Genomic DNA, 17,531 nt, shown 5'->3' on the forward strand with positions numbered 1-17,531 from the left:
GGTTACATTCTTTCTGTAGTAGCTCATGTTGTTTCAGCATGTTATGGAAAATTCTGCTGTGTAGAGAAAGCTACAACCACTCTAATGTTTAAGCGTACTGTTTGGTATGCGAGATCGTTAGGAGCCAAAAGGAAACTGATCTGGCAAATCTGTGTGGGGAGAAACAGCAAGTATGCAGCTCAAAATTGACATAAATCACCATATCAGAATATGGGTCTAATTAATCCTACACTTAATCCAGACTAACATACAAACTAATTTCTCACTGCAGCTCCATAATTCTGAATTGGATTTAAACAAACAAACAAAAACAAAAAACCCAACACCTAAACACATTTGCTCTCTGTCTCTGTCTCTCATTGTTAAACCCCCCCCCCCCACACACACACAAAAAAAAAACAAGTGGCAACAGCCACAAGTTCATTTTAGATATCTTTGGGAGCAAGTACAGTCTTTGTTATGTCTGGCATCGTAATATTCTTGTCCATGATTAGAACTCACTAGACAACACAGCAATAAATGGTATTTTTTAGAATGAAAACTAGTAGCACTGGTATATAAAAATATGCATGGTGTGAAGAAAGTGGATAGAGAAGTTTCCCCCACTCTCCCATAATACAGTGGTACCTCGGGTTATGTACTTAATTCGTTCCGGAGGTCCGTTCTTAACCTGAAACTGTTCTTAACCTGAAGCACCACTTTAGCTAATGGGGTCTCCTGTTGCAGCCACGCCGCCGGAGCCCAATTTCTGTTCTTATCCTGAAGCAAAGTTCTTAACCTGAAGCACTATTTCTGGGTTAGCGAAGTGTGTAACCTGAAGCGTATGTAACCTGAGGTACCACTGTACTACAACTTGGGGACATCCATTGAAACCAAATAGTGGAAGATTCAAGATGGACAAAAGAAAGTACTATTTCACGTTTCATACCACACTATGAAATTCACTCCAAGAGCTAGTGGTAGTCACCAACTTGGGTGGCTGTAAAGATAAGGCTGTCAAGTGTATGTAAGTAAGCCAGCTTATGTTCTACAAACATTGTTAGAGTTACAGATAGGTAGCCGTGTTGGTCTGCCATAGTCAAAACAAAAAAAATTCCTTCCAGTAGCACCTTAAAGACCAACTAAGTTAGTTCTTGGTATGAGCTTTCGTGTGCATGCAGTATCTGAAGAAGTGTGCATGCACACGAAAGCTCATACCAAGAACTAACTTAGTTGGTCTTTAAGGTGCTACTGGAAGGAATTTTTTTTGTTTTAAACATTGTTAGAGGCAGTAAAGTCTCTGAATACCAGCTGCTGGGAATCACAGGTGGGGAAGAGTGCTGCTGTGCTTAAGTCCTGCTTTGGGCTTCCCATAGGCATCTGGTTGGCCACTGAGAGAACAAGCTGCTGGACAAGATGGGTCATTTGCCTGATTCAGAAGGCTCTTGTTGCATTCCTGCTGGTGGAAGAACGTATCCCTCTCTCTCTATATATATATCCCAGTTGTAGCCAAACTGCTCTGCTTTTCACATTCTTTTCTATCTGAACTCCCACTTACAAAATTTTACATTGCACAAGTTTGCAACAAACTGCAAACATTTCTCCATGTGCAGTGGGGGAGGAAGGAGGACTTGCAGGATGTGTGGTATTAACTTCCCTTTGTACACAATTTATTTTCCAACCGTTGGACCAGCTCCTGACTTAGGACCTTACATGCCAATCTATATTAGAATCCACTGTCAATGGCTCTGGGATTTTGGGGCCTCAAGGCAGTCGATGTCGATTGGGGGGTGGGGGGCAGAGGGCAAAACTGTTCTAGCTGCTAGGAGCCTAGCCAGCATAGCAACAAGGGCTCCGCATTCAGAAGTTTATTAAAAATAGCTCAGGAAAACATTACTATTTATATGTATTAAACAGAATCTCGATTAATATTAACCGAGAAATGAGGGGAAGGAAAACCTACATTCAGTTTAGAGCCAGAAAATTTACGACCCCATTCCTTCCCATAAAGGCAAGATTAGTCCCCAAGATTAGCAAGTTGCTTCTCCCACCCAGACAAGAGTGGCCAGGGGGAGAAAGAACAGGGCTCCTGCTCCTTTAATAGTAATGCAGAAGAGAGAATTTCAGCAACTATTAAAGGTACAAGCGACATGAAGCCTTTACTCAATTTTTTTTTTTAACCTAGCCACCATACGAGAAGTCTGCTGCTACTGTTCTGTGGCTACAGAAGCAAGAGGAGAGTGAGGGCCAACTAGATATTTGCATTTTACACTCACATTTTTTTTTAATGGAAATAGTATCAGTTCCTTTTAAATTAGAATTTCAGAATGCAGGAAAAGGAAGAATTTAGCCCCTTTATCCCTTTCCCTGATCCTGAAGAATATCCCTCATTTAAAGCTTTAGGAGGACAAAACCCTGTGTTAGCTAAAGAAGGTGTGTAACCCTGTCTCTTCCTCCATTGTTTAATAAGTGATTGCATACAGGTTATAAAGTATTTTGTGGACTGTAACTGCAATCTGCTCCTATTGTTTTTGTGATATGATCCTTTCTGCTGAGCATCACATTACTTTGAGTGGGGATAGTGTGTTTTACTTTATCACAGACAGTCATGTTTCTATTTGGAATAGGATTAGGGCATTTGGGTTTGGAATTACTAAAAAGCATGGTCCCTTATTATGAATTTTGTTACCTTATAACATTAAAGGCATTTAACTCAAAATAAATAATACATCTGCAGTATTTGCTAAGCAACTTTTTCATTTTCAAATAGGTTAAAGCTTTCTACTCCTGAAGAGTAGAAAGTAAATTGTACTAACTATAGTTTAGTGGAAAATAGCTCTGTGGTAGAGCACACGTGGAAAGCCCCCAGGCTCAAATTTCCAAACCTTCAGGTCAATGGATGTCAGATGACATAATAGGACTGTCTGACACTCCTGAGAGTTTCTGCCAATCTTATTTCACAATACTATGCTGGCGGACCCAGTAGCGTGGGGGGGGGCAGTGGAGTGGTTTCCCCAAAAAACTTTAATTTCCTTAAAAAATGCCCCAGCTTCATATGTTCAGTCACACATAGGATTGGCTTCATTGCTGCAATTCTAAATGAGTTCGCTGGAATATCTCTCCAAGTGAACTCAGTGAGACTTGCATATGAAAAAAGCACATATAAGAAGGCCAAATTCCTTATCCCCACCCCACCCCTGCTTGTGCCAAGTTTAGAGGGTGGCATTCAACCATGTTTTACTCAGAGTAGACCCAATCAAATTAATGAACATGACTAAATTAATCTCAATAGGTATAGTCTGAGAAAAGCTTACCTGAATGCTATCCAAAGCTTGTATCACAACATTATTTTTGTCCTTTGCCAAAAGGAACTGACTTTGCAAAATGCAATGTGTGTTGCAATTATGTATTTAAGCAAAAATGCATATGTATAATAGTGACATTTGTTCCTTGTGGTTGTGAATTGAGCAACTGGGAGTGAACGAAAAGAAATAAAGGACTAACAGCACAATCTTATGCATGCCTCTTCAATAGCAAAATTCATTACAGTACTTCCAATTAGTCACCCAGAAACTGTATTGTAAGGATTTGAGCCGAAGACCACACCAATGGTGGACTTTGGGATCTGAAATTTCAGAGCAGAGTCCCGTGCAGCAGCACCTAGGCTCTAAACAGTGTGACTGAACCCACTGCACTCCCCTAAATCAATGGGAAAACATGTCACCCCCTGGATGTTGTTGTATTACAGCTCCCGTAATCCTTGACCACTGGCGAAGCTGGCTGGGGCTGATGGGAATCCAACAGCATCTGAACACCACAGGTTTTCCATTTCTACCCTACTGAACATCATGGGACTTTATTCAAAGCACATATTTAAAGTAACGCGCTAAATGACTGAATCTATCAAACAATAGTACGTACTTCCAAGTTAACATGAGCAGAATTGTGATACATGTATATGTTTCTAGGAGTGATCCCACTAAACATGTCTAAGGATTATGCCATAGGTTGTACACCTGCAACTGTACCTTTCAAATGATCCTGCAACTGTACCTTTCAAATTTTCCTCATTCAACCCAATGCTGCCTGTTCTCTAAGGCTTGAAATGTATAAACAGGTGGGCTTCACAAAGCTAGGGAAAGAGGAGAAAGGCAGGAGAGAACAAATGTGGGATGTCTTTTACAATGAGCAGTTTGCTTACACGTGAGAAGAATCTCCCACCTGTTCCATAAGGATCCAGTTGCCATATCAAATTGCTAGATGGAAATGGTTAGATTCACGGCTTCGGTAGTATAAAAAAAATAGAATGCAAAACAAGGAGAAGCAACCTGTTAGACCAGGTGCCTTGTGGTCTTGTTACAGAATGTTCTGGGAAGGGTGGGGGAGAAGCTTATCTCTTCATTTCCACATATTAATTGCTGTTTCAACACTTCCCATCTTTACTGTGATGCTTTCTACACCAGTGATTAGCACTTCAGAAAGGGTTTAAAGTGGGAAATGATGGTTATCCATCTGCACTAATTTCCCCTTTGTAGTTAGCTATTAATTTATTTACTTTTATAATTATGCCTCCCATCAGGTCAGAGCCACTTGCTTCAGTACACCGCTCTTTTAAGTCTTCCTTACCATGCCTTACTAAGACTCTTGTGACATTCTTAATTGAGTGACACATCCCTGCTGGATATGTTAGAACTGTGTATTTGGGTTGTGCTAATGAACTAAGTAGGTTATAACAGTTCTCTGATCAAACCAGGCCTTTTGCATAGTGATGCACAGTACTCTCTAATGGTCTTGGTGAGTAGCTCACTAAAATGAATGGGACCTCTTGCTAAGAACTATTCACTTTGCACCAGATTCTGAAGAATTTAGCAGGCTTTTCTTATTTATTCCAATGTTTACATTCACAAACAACTCTTACTGGATCCTTAATGCTTATTTGCCATCGATATTTATTAGTGCAATTCAATCCGCTGTAACAAGTCCAGGAAACAAGCTGTATATCCAACTGTTCCACGTGGCCTTTCTTTCCTAAATAGTATTTTAACAGTAGATCATTCCACTCTGATGAAAGATCTGACTAGGATCATTCATTCCTGAATGTTAACACTATTAGAAAATATTAGAACAAGGTCACACAATAGACACCACAGTGGCATGGGAATTTTTGCACCCACTTTGCTGAAGGCAACATAATAATGGCATTAATTGATGGGAAAGGCTTTGCCCTGTTATAATCCTTTTCCTTCCCTCCTGAGAAGCTCTAAGCACAGAACAGTTCATAGAAAAATAAAAGAACTGTAGAGTTGGAAAGGGACCCCAAGGGCCCAATTCCGTTGTGCAGGCATTGGAATCACAGCTCAGGCTGTAGAGCATGAGACTCTTAATTTCAGGGTCATGGATTCAGGCCCCACATTGGACAAAATATTCCTGCAATGCAGGGGGTTGGACTAGATGACCCTTGCAGTCCCGTCCAACTTTACAATTCTGTGACTCAACCTCTATTTATAAACCTCCACTGAAGGAGAATTCCACCACCTTCCGAGGGAATCTGTTCCGCTGCCCAACAGCTCTTACCATTAAAAGGTTTCCCCTAATGTTTAGTCTGAATCTCTTTTCTTGTAATTTGAATTCATTGGTTTGGGTCCCATGCTCTGGATCAACAGAAAACAAGCTTGCTCCCTCTTCCATGTGACAGCCCTTTAGATATTTGAAGATGGCTATCATATCACCTCTTAGTCTTCTCTACTCCAGGCTAAACATACCCAACTCCTTTGTGAGTGGGACACAGTGAAGGAGGTGACCTTGAAAGTATGAAGTGCTGAGTATTGTCCTAGCACAACGAGGTGGGGGTGGCGATTGGCGTTGTATTTGTAAACCCTAAAAAAAAACTTTGTAGGAATGAAAATAATGATAACAAACTAAGCATGGGGAGGTGTGGGGATATATATACCAACTCAGGGAAATATATGTTGGTTGTTTGCCTACCTGAAAATAAACTTGTAATACCAGTTTTTAAAAAGTTAATTTTGGGAGTATGAATTTTCTTGTAAGCCAAGCCCAGTAAATGTTGGTCTGAAACTGCATGCTCTTTCCAGAATTCTTGTTTTGAAAACAAAGAAGCATAAATGGTTTGCAGTGGGTTGTTGTTTTCATTTCTAATGGATAAAAAAAACACCTTAGGAGCTATTTTCTGACTTAGTGGATATTTACCGAGCTTCCTGCCAGCCTATAAATGTGCGCACATGAACATGGTTACTCATTAGCTTTCTTTAGAAAATGAGGGGTAATAATCACTTGGCAAACTAGTTACAGTTTGCTATGTTTTAAATGAGCAGGAATAACAAAGGAATTGTTAAGGGATTTTCTTAGTCATCTTGAGAGCTTTTTTTCCAGAAAGGTCTAATACTATATGAATTTTTAAAGTATTACTTTATTTACCACAAACTTATGCAAATCTCCCATTGGGCAAGAACCTGGATGGATCAAGCCCTGTTAAGAGAAGGGGTGTTGGTGGTAGGAAGTGGTTTATGGGCATAAAGGCAGGGTGATGAAATATCCCAGTGTTTGGCCTCTGTGCTGCCCAGTAACAGGGAAGCTTTAGATACCACAGCTTGGACCTAAAGAAGGGCAACTTCCCTCCTTTCCGTAGCAGCTTCCTGGACCCCCCAAAGATCCATGTCCTGGGACCACGGTGTGTGCGCACAGAAGCATGCCACTTACTCGCTGTCATACAATGCATGCATGCACACACAAACACTTTTCTCTGGATCCAAGTCAGATGTGACAGGATATTTCTCCAAAAAGTGCACTGTGACTGCCATTTAGATCATTCCAAACAGAATGATCAGAAAATTGTCCCCAGACCTGCCAAAATACCTTCTGAGAGTTCTTTGCTGCATATTTAAGATCACATCCCTCTTCTCTCATATAGAATTTTTAGAAGTAAATGTGGATTAGAGTCTGTTTTGCACTCATAATAATGCATTGAAAGGCTGGGTGTGGGGGCAGAATCAACTGCTGTATCACTTGTTAACTACCTGCAAGTCCACTTCACACATTAACAGTATTCTGGCACAAGACAAGTCCTGCATGCATGTGAACTGCTGTGTTTATACATGCATGTAGGATCATCATATATTACACTTTAGTCAGAGGAATTACAACATAGTAATGGGTTGTATTTTCAAGATTGGAAACCCTGGCTGAGAACAAGATATAGTAGGGAATTGTTATGTTTATGACCCAGTGTGCAATATGTGATCTGGATTTATGCATTTCAAACTAGATAGATTGGAATCTTTGGTTTCTATGGCTCTATAGTTGTGGGTGTTTTGGCAGTTGGAGCAGCTAGCTTATTAGAGGCGCTCCATTAACTAGAGGCGCTAGTTAATAGTGTCTGTGGAAGCTCGGTGTAGTACAGTGGTACCTCGGGTTAAGTTCTTAATTTGTTCCGGAAGTCCATTCTTAACCTGAAACTGTTAACCTGATGCACCACTTTAGCTAATGGGGCCTCCTGCTGCCGCTGCACCGCCGCTGCATGATTTCTGTTCTCATCTGAAGCAAAGTTCTTAACCCGAGGTACTATTTCTGGGTTAGCGGAGTCTGTAACCTGAAGCGTATGTAACCTGAAGCATATGTAACTTGCGGTACCACTGTACTGGAGCACTCACACATTCATACATCGTCCCATCAAAGGAACGTAAGAAAATCTAGTCTGTTGGATCATCGCTTACATTTTGTGCAGTATCTAAGTTTCCAAAAGTGTGGCTAGCCAGATGCTGAAGTCTACAAGCAGGGCAGGAACATAACAGTTTCCCTAGTTCCTCCCTACACCCCACTGTGTATTCAGAGGCATGCTGGTATACTGTAAGTGCTGGTTTATTTAGTGCTCATATGACTGAAAGCTGGTGTGAAACTAAGCTTTATTTCACCTAGGTCAAAGACCCAGTCTGGCACCCCACATGCACATTTGCGTACACACACACACACACAGTCTGGGATCCTCTCTGGAGGCTTCACCTGGGGCTAAAAACTTGGCTAGCACACTCCCCCCCCCCACTGAAAGTAAGTCATTTTTTTTAAAATGGGTGTATATCAGAGCCCTGGTCTTCTTCAAAAGGAAGCAGCTTGTGAACATACTATGGTTAGAGGGGAAAAAACCAATTTCTCAAAAGGCCTATTGTTTTTTTAGGAATGACAGTCATTCACTTCAGAGCAGAAAGCAGAAAGCATTACATGAATGATGCTTCAGAAGTAAGGATGTCAGATAAAATTGCAAAAGTAAGGGATCTTGCATGGAGATGAGCTAAAGTGGAGAGGTTCCAAATCAGGGATTTCTCTGAAAATCAGAGACCTCTGACAGCTTGTTTTGCTGAAAACAAGGTCTCAGACGAGCTAATTCCTGGCACTATCTTTGCATGTTTTGCAATAGGTGAGTAATTTAGCTTCTCTGTCCTTCAGCCCTTCCTCTCTGAAGAGCATTCATGCGTAAAAAGCCTCTGTTGGGTAAAGAAAAAAAAAATCTTACCTCTTAGTCAGATAATTTAACTGGGAGCTGACCGAGAGGAAAGACCTGGTAGGGCAAAGAGAGGCATGGCACGTAGTAAGCCTCTTAATATCACTGCTGAATTTGTCATCATTGCAATCTCTTCTTGTGAAAGGCTGTTCCTGGTGAGTTTTAGCAGGGCAATAAGCTGATGAAGGCAGGGGTGACCTGCCATGCCATGCCCAAGAAGAGCCTGCTGGATCCGTCCAATGGCCCATCTGGTCCAGCATCCTGTTCTCACAGTGGCCAACCAGTGGAAACCTGTAAGAAGGACCTCAGCACAGGAGCTCTCTCCCCTCCTGTGGTTTCCAGAAACTGGTATTCAGAAGCATAACTGCCTCCAGCTGTGGAGGCAGAAGATAGCCATCATGGTTAACAGCCATTGGTAGCCTTAAGAATTTGTCTTTAAAAGTTGTCCTGGTTGGTGGCCATCACTGCCTCCTTTAGCTTAACTATGTGGAGGTAGGGATGGGTGTCTGAAAAGCGCAGCAATGCTTTTTAAAGTTTTGATCCAAACCGGGAGATGGCGGGAGGCGTTGGGGCTCTGCTTCAGGCAGTCCCAGTGTGATTTGTCAGCAGGCACCACCCTCATTGTCCATTCACTGCCTGGTAAATACCAGTACCTTGTTCATTTTCTTAAACTTTGTAGGATGCATACACACCATACAGATAAAGCACATCCACCCAAGAATCCTGGGAACTGTGGTTTGTTAAGAACACTGGAAATTATAATTCAGAGAGGGATAAACTACAATTTCCAGAATCCTTGGGGAAAAACTATGATATAAATGTATTATTATTTTTATTAATTTTGTTTACTGCCTTTCATCTGATATGTATTATGTATGATATGTAAACAGTACAGCCATAAATGCAACTTAAATCTTGCAGTTTGTTTTATACTTTTATGACATTGTGGTTTTTTGTCTATTATTTGTATTTACATTTTAGTTGTTCTATTCCTCTTGTAAACTGCCCTTTGGAATGATATAAAAAAACAAAAACATGTCTGTTTGGGCTTGCAGTAGGGAACACAGTGTAAGCGGTCAACATGGGCCCCAAAAGAAACATGGTGTTTAGCACAGAACCTAGAGTGGAAGATATTAGTAGCAATGGCTATGAGCAATGAAGACTCTACCCTTGTTTATAGCACCCATGTGCTTGAGACTAGCTCTAGTAAATACCTGGTAATTAACTTTTCTGTCTTATTCATCCATATAAGAACAGCGCATACATTTAAACTGAACAAAGAACACACGCCAGCCCACTGTTTTACCTTTGCTTATGCTCCAAAAGGAACAAGAGGTATGATGGATTTGTATATTTTAGTGTAGCTGTTTATCAGTTCCAGGCATATTTTGTTGTAGGCCCTTGTATGAAATATTTATGTACCCCAATCTAATTTAATTATGCACCAGTACTGTATCTAGTAATGCAGATGAAACGTGATTATGAGATTAAGAAATATAAATAAATACAAATACCTGTCTTCAGAATGTAGGTGCATGTTTATATGGGATATTAATAGATATGGCCAAGTTATATTTAAGTCCTGCAACAATTGGTAGACAAATCCAAATCCTATCTGAGCATGGAGGAGTGGTGTAGCCACCACTGCACCTATAGCACTATAGCTCATGCTGCCGGGGAGCTGGGCAGAGGGAGATCTCTGACCCTTCACACACACACACACACACACACACACACACACACACTATACCAGTGCAACTGATGGGTTTGGACTGCACCCTGATTTTTTAAAAAACACCAATAAATTCAAAGTTTAAGACTTGCCATGTTTCTATCAGCGAATGAATAACAACCAACCAACGTTTTTGTATAACTGCTGCTTACAAGGAAATTAATATATGATAATTTTAAATTTCTGTTTGGTGGGCTTTCCAGAGTAAGTGGGTCCTCATGTACTGCACAGCCTGTGTGTCACTGACATGAATGGGAACCTAACTTTCTAGCTTTATTTTTGGTACCACTGAGTGGCCAATTCCTTCTTCTAAACTTCATCATGGACTACAAACCAGTCAACAAGGATACTCTCTAGCTGCAGAACTAATGAACTTAATAGAACTTGAATAAGTAAATATTTCCAGTGCAAATGGAAGCTTGAACAACTTTCAGCCCACAGTGTATAGAACCAGTGTAAAATTGGGGCTATGCACACATCAGTGGCTTAGGATGCAGTGAGGTTGATTTTTCTCAGTGTTTCAGTTCACATTCTTACATTTCTGTACACAGTTGAGAGGTAGTGGGGATGTCTTCACCCGATTTGTTTCTGTGTGCTGATCTCCTGTTTGCTGAAGCTGCTATCTGCCCATGTGTCGTCCACTGTCTTAAATGTATCCACCTCAGCTTACCTTTTTGAACAGGTTGGAAGTTGGTTTGAGGGGTAGCGCCTCAATCAGCAGCAGTTTCTCAAGAAACTACAGGATAAATATGGATTGCTGCTCAAGTCAAGTGTACTCAGCTTCAAACACCAGCGGTGGGAACACACTGGAGCCAAAGTAAATGAAAATGGGCGTAGCCAAGGGGGGGATCACCTGCCCCCCCATCAAGTAAAACAATATAAGTACTTTTCTAATTGACCAATCAGGTCAGTTCTGCCTCCCATAACAAAAGTCCTGGTCCCCCTAAACCAAGTCCTGCACCCCCAATAAAATCCTGGCTACGCCCATGTATATGGCCCACAAGAACCATTTGCAAATGCAAAGTGGGGCCAGTGTAAGATTCAAGTTTATTGCACACTTGGGAATGCACAAATGTGCATGGCGCATGGCCAGAGTGTGCTTTTCAGGCTTTGTGGTGCAATTCTAGATACCCTTACATCCGTTGTTCCCAACAGAGGGGCAATTTGATTTTGAAGGGGGGCAATTGAGAATGAGTTATTAAGAGTTAATGTCTTCCTCCACGTGAACAGGTGGAGGGCATCAGGATTTTAGAAATGCTTAGGTGGGGCATGGTCAAAAAAAGGTTGGGAACCACTGCTTTAGATGGAAGTAAGCCCTACTGAGCTTGGTAGGGTTTTTCTTTCTTCTGACTAAAGGCGCCCAGCGAGTTAGTCAGGCTACAGGTGTCTGGCCAGAAGACGACGCCCGGTGATCTGCATGTAACGGCGCTTCCTCCCCATTTTTATTTCGCTGACCTGCTTCTCGGCGCTGTCGCCCGCCTACAGAGGTGCTGCTAGGCGAGAGCAGGGCCTCTGCCAAAGCAAGGCGAAGGACGCGCGCTCCTTTCCCAGAGAAAGAGGCGGGTTTAGAGGTCTGATTTCCAGCCAGGAGGCCGGCAGAAACCAGCCGGTGGCGCTGCAGCTGCGGAAGAGGGCGGCCCGCCTATTCTCGTCAGGAGGGCCCCGCAGGCTGGAAACGGAACAGAGACATGTCGGAGCGGGGCTGAGGCTTCCTCACAGCCTCAGGAGCAAAGGGGGCGGCAGCAGCGGCGGGACAACGACGGAGGCAGCTGTGCCCGCTGCCCCGAGGCCCCGCAACCGTAGCAGCAGCGGGGAGAGCCGCCGAAGTGGGCGGCGGCGGAGGAAGCGGCGGCTGCAGGAGTGGCGGCGGCGGCGGCGGCGGCGGAGGCAGCAGGCTGGATCCCTCCCCGGGAAGATGAGGCGGAGGCCCGGGGAGCTGAGCGGGCTGAGCTGGGGCGCGTTCCTCTCAGCCGCCAGGACAAGATGGCAGCGGCCGAGGAGGCGGCGGCATCAGCAGCAGCAGCAGCCGCAGCCAGAGGCTGAGCCCGGCCTGGGAGGCGCCTCCTGGTAGTAGCGCTCTGGTCATGCCGAGGGCTGCTGCGGTGGCGGCGGCGGCGGCGGCGGGGACTGTAGCGCTGCCGGATCTGTGAAGGTGAGAGGCTGGGAGGAGGCGAGCGAGTGACCGAGCGACCCTTCTTCCCCGCTGAGCGGGCAGAGCCAAGCTGAAACGCCCCCCCGTCCCCTCCCCTGCCCGCCACTATGTTTTGGGAGTTGCTGTGAACAAAAACCGAGGGGGCTGAACAAGGTAACCAAATAAAAAAGCATTTTAATTCCCTCCCCCCCTTTTGGGTAAAAAGATCTCTCCACCTCTGAACTGGCAGTGGATCCCCGTCCCCCTACATACCCCTGGCTTCGACATAAGGAGCTGGGGGCGCCCCGATCTTGGGCTGTAGGGCGAATCCTGTAGGATCGGTCCGGGAAAGTGAGGCAGGTCAGGTTTTCTCGCCGTCAGCTGCCCTTTTTCCGGAACCAGGATTTGTTTGGGAGGCTTTACCACCCCCCTCCCCTCCAAAAAGGGGGAAAGGAAGGCAGGTTTTCTCGGAAGTAAATCCCTTTTGGGACTTCCGAAGAATTGTGCGTGGATTGCAAGTGTCAAGGGAACTGGCTGTACATCCCGAGTTTTATTTGCAGCTAGACGTTGAGTTAGGGCTATCTAGGAGCCTCTCTAATTGCCTACCGGATCTGAGAGCTGGGATAGAAGAAATAGTACGAGAGTACCCGCGAGCATGGGCAGAGTTCTATTTATATTGTACACCCGCACCAGGTCCCCGTGATTCTGGGACCAGGAGGACTGGTTGCAAGGTAAGGGCATGATTTCCAAAACAGGGTTGAGTCCTGGCGCACTTCTTTTTACAAGTCAACTGCTGCCTGACATGGGGGCTTAACCTTCGCATATCTTCTTGCTCCATCGGATGAAGCTGGTGACTCAGTAAAAAAAAAGGGGGGGCTTTTAAATGCTGACGACGGAGCCACATTTTCTAAAACAAAAATAAAACCCACATTTCCTATGTTGCCTTTTTTCCAGTATAAATTGACGAAGTCGAATTAGGAAGATAGTGAGGCTTGCTGCCACCAACAGCTCTGAGAGCCAACAGATTAGTACTGTACTGTATATAAATAGTTCAGCTCCATTTCGTAGTATCGCTCCCATTCTTGCTTTCTGTGGCGGTCTTTTCCTTTGGTAACCAGAATTTTCTCTTTTGTGTGTCTCTCACCCGTTTGCACTTTTGCTAGATAAGCCTGTTCGGGCCTCTGTAAAACTAACCTTTAGGATCTCTGGATATGAAAGAAGAAATGTGACACGACTGCTCCGCTTGCAACTTGCTAGGGCAGCAGGAAGGCGTGGTCGCAAGCTACTCTAGTTACAAGGGATTATTGCTTTCCTTTGGGACTCAGGGGTAATTTGCAACTGTAGTTTTGGAAAAGTAATGTCTATTTCCATGTCAGAGAGGGGAAACGCCAACTTAAAATGGTACGTGAAGTGAACATTTGATACTGGCAGTAATTCAGAGCTACAGGGGCTTAAAGTTGATGTAGAATTTAAAACTAATAATCACTTAGTCCTTGATTTCTTTTAAGTGAAATGCTGGTATTTGTATTTTGTTTTTCCCCTTCATATTGTGATATAGTTTATTCACTGTACAGTAAAACGAAGTACTGTGAAACGATACTGTTTACTTTATCTAGCATTTTAGTTTGTCGTTTTTTGTTGCTTGGTGACAAGTTTAGATACTGATTTGAACAAGAACCGTGTGTAGTCAAGGTTTATTGATTTTTAGATTTTAAATAACTTGATTAAATAAACATTAAAGTTTGAGATCTGTTACAGGATTCCAGTGCTTTTAGTACAGCAGCTTTATACCCAAACACTTGTTTGGATAACTAACAACTTGTCACATTTTCAACAAGATTTAGGGGGCACTCCTAATCATGCCTACTCAGAAGTAAGTCCTGTTGAATTCAGTGGGACTTACTCCCAAGTAAGTGGGGCCAGGATTTCACTCCAATGTACTATGACATTTACATTATTTTTCTCTTTCTAAAAACATATTCAACTAAATTTAACTTTGGGTAGAGATTTTGTGCATGTTTTGTAGGCTAAAAATGTTGAGTTCTCTTGGCCAGAGATATTGGTGTCTTATTCTCGTGTGCCTTGTGAAACCAGATACTTGGATATGCATGTAGCTAATTTTGTAAATGCACTTATTTTAAGCCATGACTATGCACTAAGTGCTATATAAAGTGTACTGTTAATCATTGGCTCTTTGTTTTGTGGTGTTCATGTCTATTCCTTTTCTAAATTAACAAATCAAGAACAATGATTTTTGGCATTCCCTGTGTACTTTTCTTGATAGTTGTTGGATTCTTGTATGACACTAAATAGGCTATTGGAATCTTATTTTTGTGGAAATAAAATCTTGACATCTGTGTATAGCCCTTCTTAGAAAACTAATTAAAAAGTAATGATGCTCTTTTCTTCCTCATAGTAGGGCAGTTATGATGCTGAGTATAGTATTAACTGAAACTACTCAAGCCATAATAAGGCTCATTGTTTGTTTGAATTTTAGTTTCATATGCGTGACAAGGAGTAAAGATGTTCTGACAGCTTTTAGAAGTTTGGCTTGTTGGAGACCTTTTGTAAATGCAGTGTTAACATTAGACAATTTCTTCTGTAGTGCTAAAGTGCCTAATATTAATAAGCGTGTCATTGCACACACAGATTAAGAAGCACTTAACTAGGTCATGGCTCTAGTATAGAGTTTGTGAATGAGCCAAGCTCTCTTAAAAGGTAATGATTCCATGGAAAAAATATTACATTGGTCACACATAGCTGACCTACTCGAGCTTATTATTATTATGGGTAACTATACATGAACTATATAGCCTATAAATATGAACTCTAGCCTATATTGTTTGACTTAGAAAAACAGTACAATCCTGTACCTGTCTACTCAGAAGTCAGTTTAGTGAGGCTTACTCCCACATAAATGGGTATAGGCTTGCAACCTAATAATTATTTGTAATGTTTGGAAGCTTCTCAAACTCTGTAATCATATTTTTGTTGATGTAAGTATTAGTGGACAATCTTATCTTTTTATAGTTCAAAAAGTTTTTGTATGCGAACTAATGACATACATAAGGATGGTAATAATACTAACAATAATTTTATTATTTATACCCCGCCCATCTGGCTAGGTTTCCCCAGCCACTCTGGGTGGCTTACAACATATCAAGGGCTTACAATGGTAAGTGGTTGAAAAGTCAGAGGGTGGTATCTGATTAAGTTGTACTTCAGAGTGGGCACATTGAAATGCATAGACTTAAGTAGGATGTTGTCTGGGGTGGGGAGCCTCTGGCCTGGGGACTGAATGCTGTCCTCCAGCCCTTGCAAGCATCCCTAGGCTATGTTCTTTTGTTGGGCCACACCCCCCATTGGCCCTGCTTCTTGCCATCCTCAAGTGCTTTTGCCTGTCTGTCTGAAATGTGATAATGCCTCTTGCTTGTGTAAATGGGAAGGTGAGGGTGCACATATAGAAATCTCTTATTTTGTGTAGCTAGAATGTGTAGCCCAATGTATAAAAGGAAGAGTTGCACCTGCAGCTTTGCATATTTTTGCCTCTGGGCTTCCCCATTACTGATATGCTTCCCCCAGAGACTGAAAAAAGTTCCCCACTGCTGACCAATCCCCTTTCAATAAGACTGACTTCTGAGCAAACAAAGTTGGGCTACTAATTGGTTACTTTCCAGAATGCTTAGTTGGTAGGAAATTCTGAAACAAATTTTACATTTAACTTTGTTGAATTTGATGAAGTGAAAGTCATACATAGGCATTTGCTTGGATTTGAGGGAGGCTGAGAAAAAAACTATTTCAGTTACTTGTGCTTGTCCTTTAAGACGCGGGTGGCGCTGTGGGTTAAATCACAGAGCCTAGGACTTGCCGATCAGAAGGCTGGTGGTTCGAATCCCCGCGACAGGGTGACCTCAGTCCCTGCTCCTGCCAACCTAGCAGTTCGAAAGCACGTCAAAATGCAAGTAGATAAATAGTTACCACTCCAACGGGAAGGTAAATGGCGGGAAGGTAAATGGTGTTTCCGTGCGCTGCTCTGGTTCACCAGAAGCGGCTTAGTCATGCTGGCCACATGACCCGGAAGCTGTATGCCGGCTCCCTCGGCCAATAAAGTGAGATGAGCGCCGCAACCCCAGAGTCGGCCACGACTGGACCTAATGGTCAGGGGTTCCCTTTACCTTTACCTTTAATGCTCTATAACTTTTCGTAATTCAGTGACAATCATTCATTTACTCTCCTCCCCCTCCCATATGACAAACCATATGTCAAATACCTTAAGGAGGGGCCAGAAAAACACTCCTGGACCTAAACATGTTGAGTGGCATCCTAGTTGTCAACCCAGAGGCAACAATGTGTAAAGAGACCAAGGTGATTTAAATTCCCAGGGGGAAAAAAGGTTGGTTTAAATAACTGATGTAAAACAAGTGTTTAGTTTTTTAATTTGTATTTCCTGAACAAGCCTAAATAGTAATATAGCAACCAATAAATTGTAACTGCGGTAAATAGCTCCCTTAAACTTACCTTGAAGACTAATCCAAAACTCTAACCATGAAGTCCACATCCATTTTTGTGCTAAGCAAATCTATGTTTGCTTAGACTGGAGGGGTTGTTGTGATTTAAGGGTGTGTTTTTTTTGGCACTTTTTTGCCCATGTAAGAACACTAAGCAAGTTCCTATACTTGGATGCTAAGTGCCCAGAACTTTTCTTATTTATTTTATTTTATTTATAAACCTGTCCACCACATTAGGCCCAGGACAGATTACAACTACTGTAAATTCAGACTTGAAACAAGCAGGCCAGCACCACATAAAAATATCTTTGAAAGATTTCAAAGATTTCTTTGTGTTTTCTTTAACGTCAAAGCAGGCTGGTGCAGGCTGCTTGGGGAGGAAGAATAGAAAGGAAAGGCTGCTTAAGCCTTTTTGCCTATTATAACTTTTTGAACTACTATTTGTATTGCAGAAGTTATTAGCCTTCCAGCCTTTCCTCCTGCACGTGAAGGTTCGTTCCATGAGAGCCTGAAAAGGAAATAAATATATAAATAATGTTATTGTTTACACAAGTTCCTTTGCCAGTTGCCTGGAAGCAGATCTTATTTACCAGTGGCGGCTTTTTAGAAGCCTGTTATGCTTTCTTTCTGTCCCTTGTCTCATCAGGTGCTGCTACTTGTTTTGTC

At 42.6% G+C, this 17,531-nt stretch overlaps 1 protein-coding gene across 5 annotated transcripts in view; it reads left to right on the forward strand.

Annotated features, from left to right (window-relative positions):
- The first annotated feature begins 11,774 nt into the window (after positions 1-11,774).
- Positions 11,775-17,531, forward strand: part of HIPK3 (homeodomain interacting protein kinase 3) — a 71,956-nt gene continuing 66,199 nt past the window's right edge. Inside the window, exon 1 of one of the 5 annotated variants that reach the window (XM_079948567.1) lies at positions 11,775-12,378. The gene's annotated coding sequence lies outside the window, so the exon portion shown is untranslated. The other 4 variants (XM_079948571.1, XM_079948569.1, XM_079948570.1 and 1 more) reach the window with 4 other exon arrangements.

This window comes from Podarcis cretensis (genome assembly GCF_951804945.1).
Source record: "Podarcis cretensis genome assembly, chromosome: 1".
Taxonomy (NCBI): domain Eukaryota; kingdom Metazoa; phylum Chordata; class Lepidosauria; order Squamata; family Lacertidae; genus Podarcis; species Podarcis cretensis.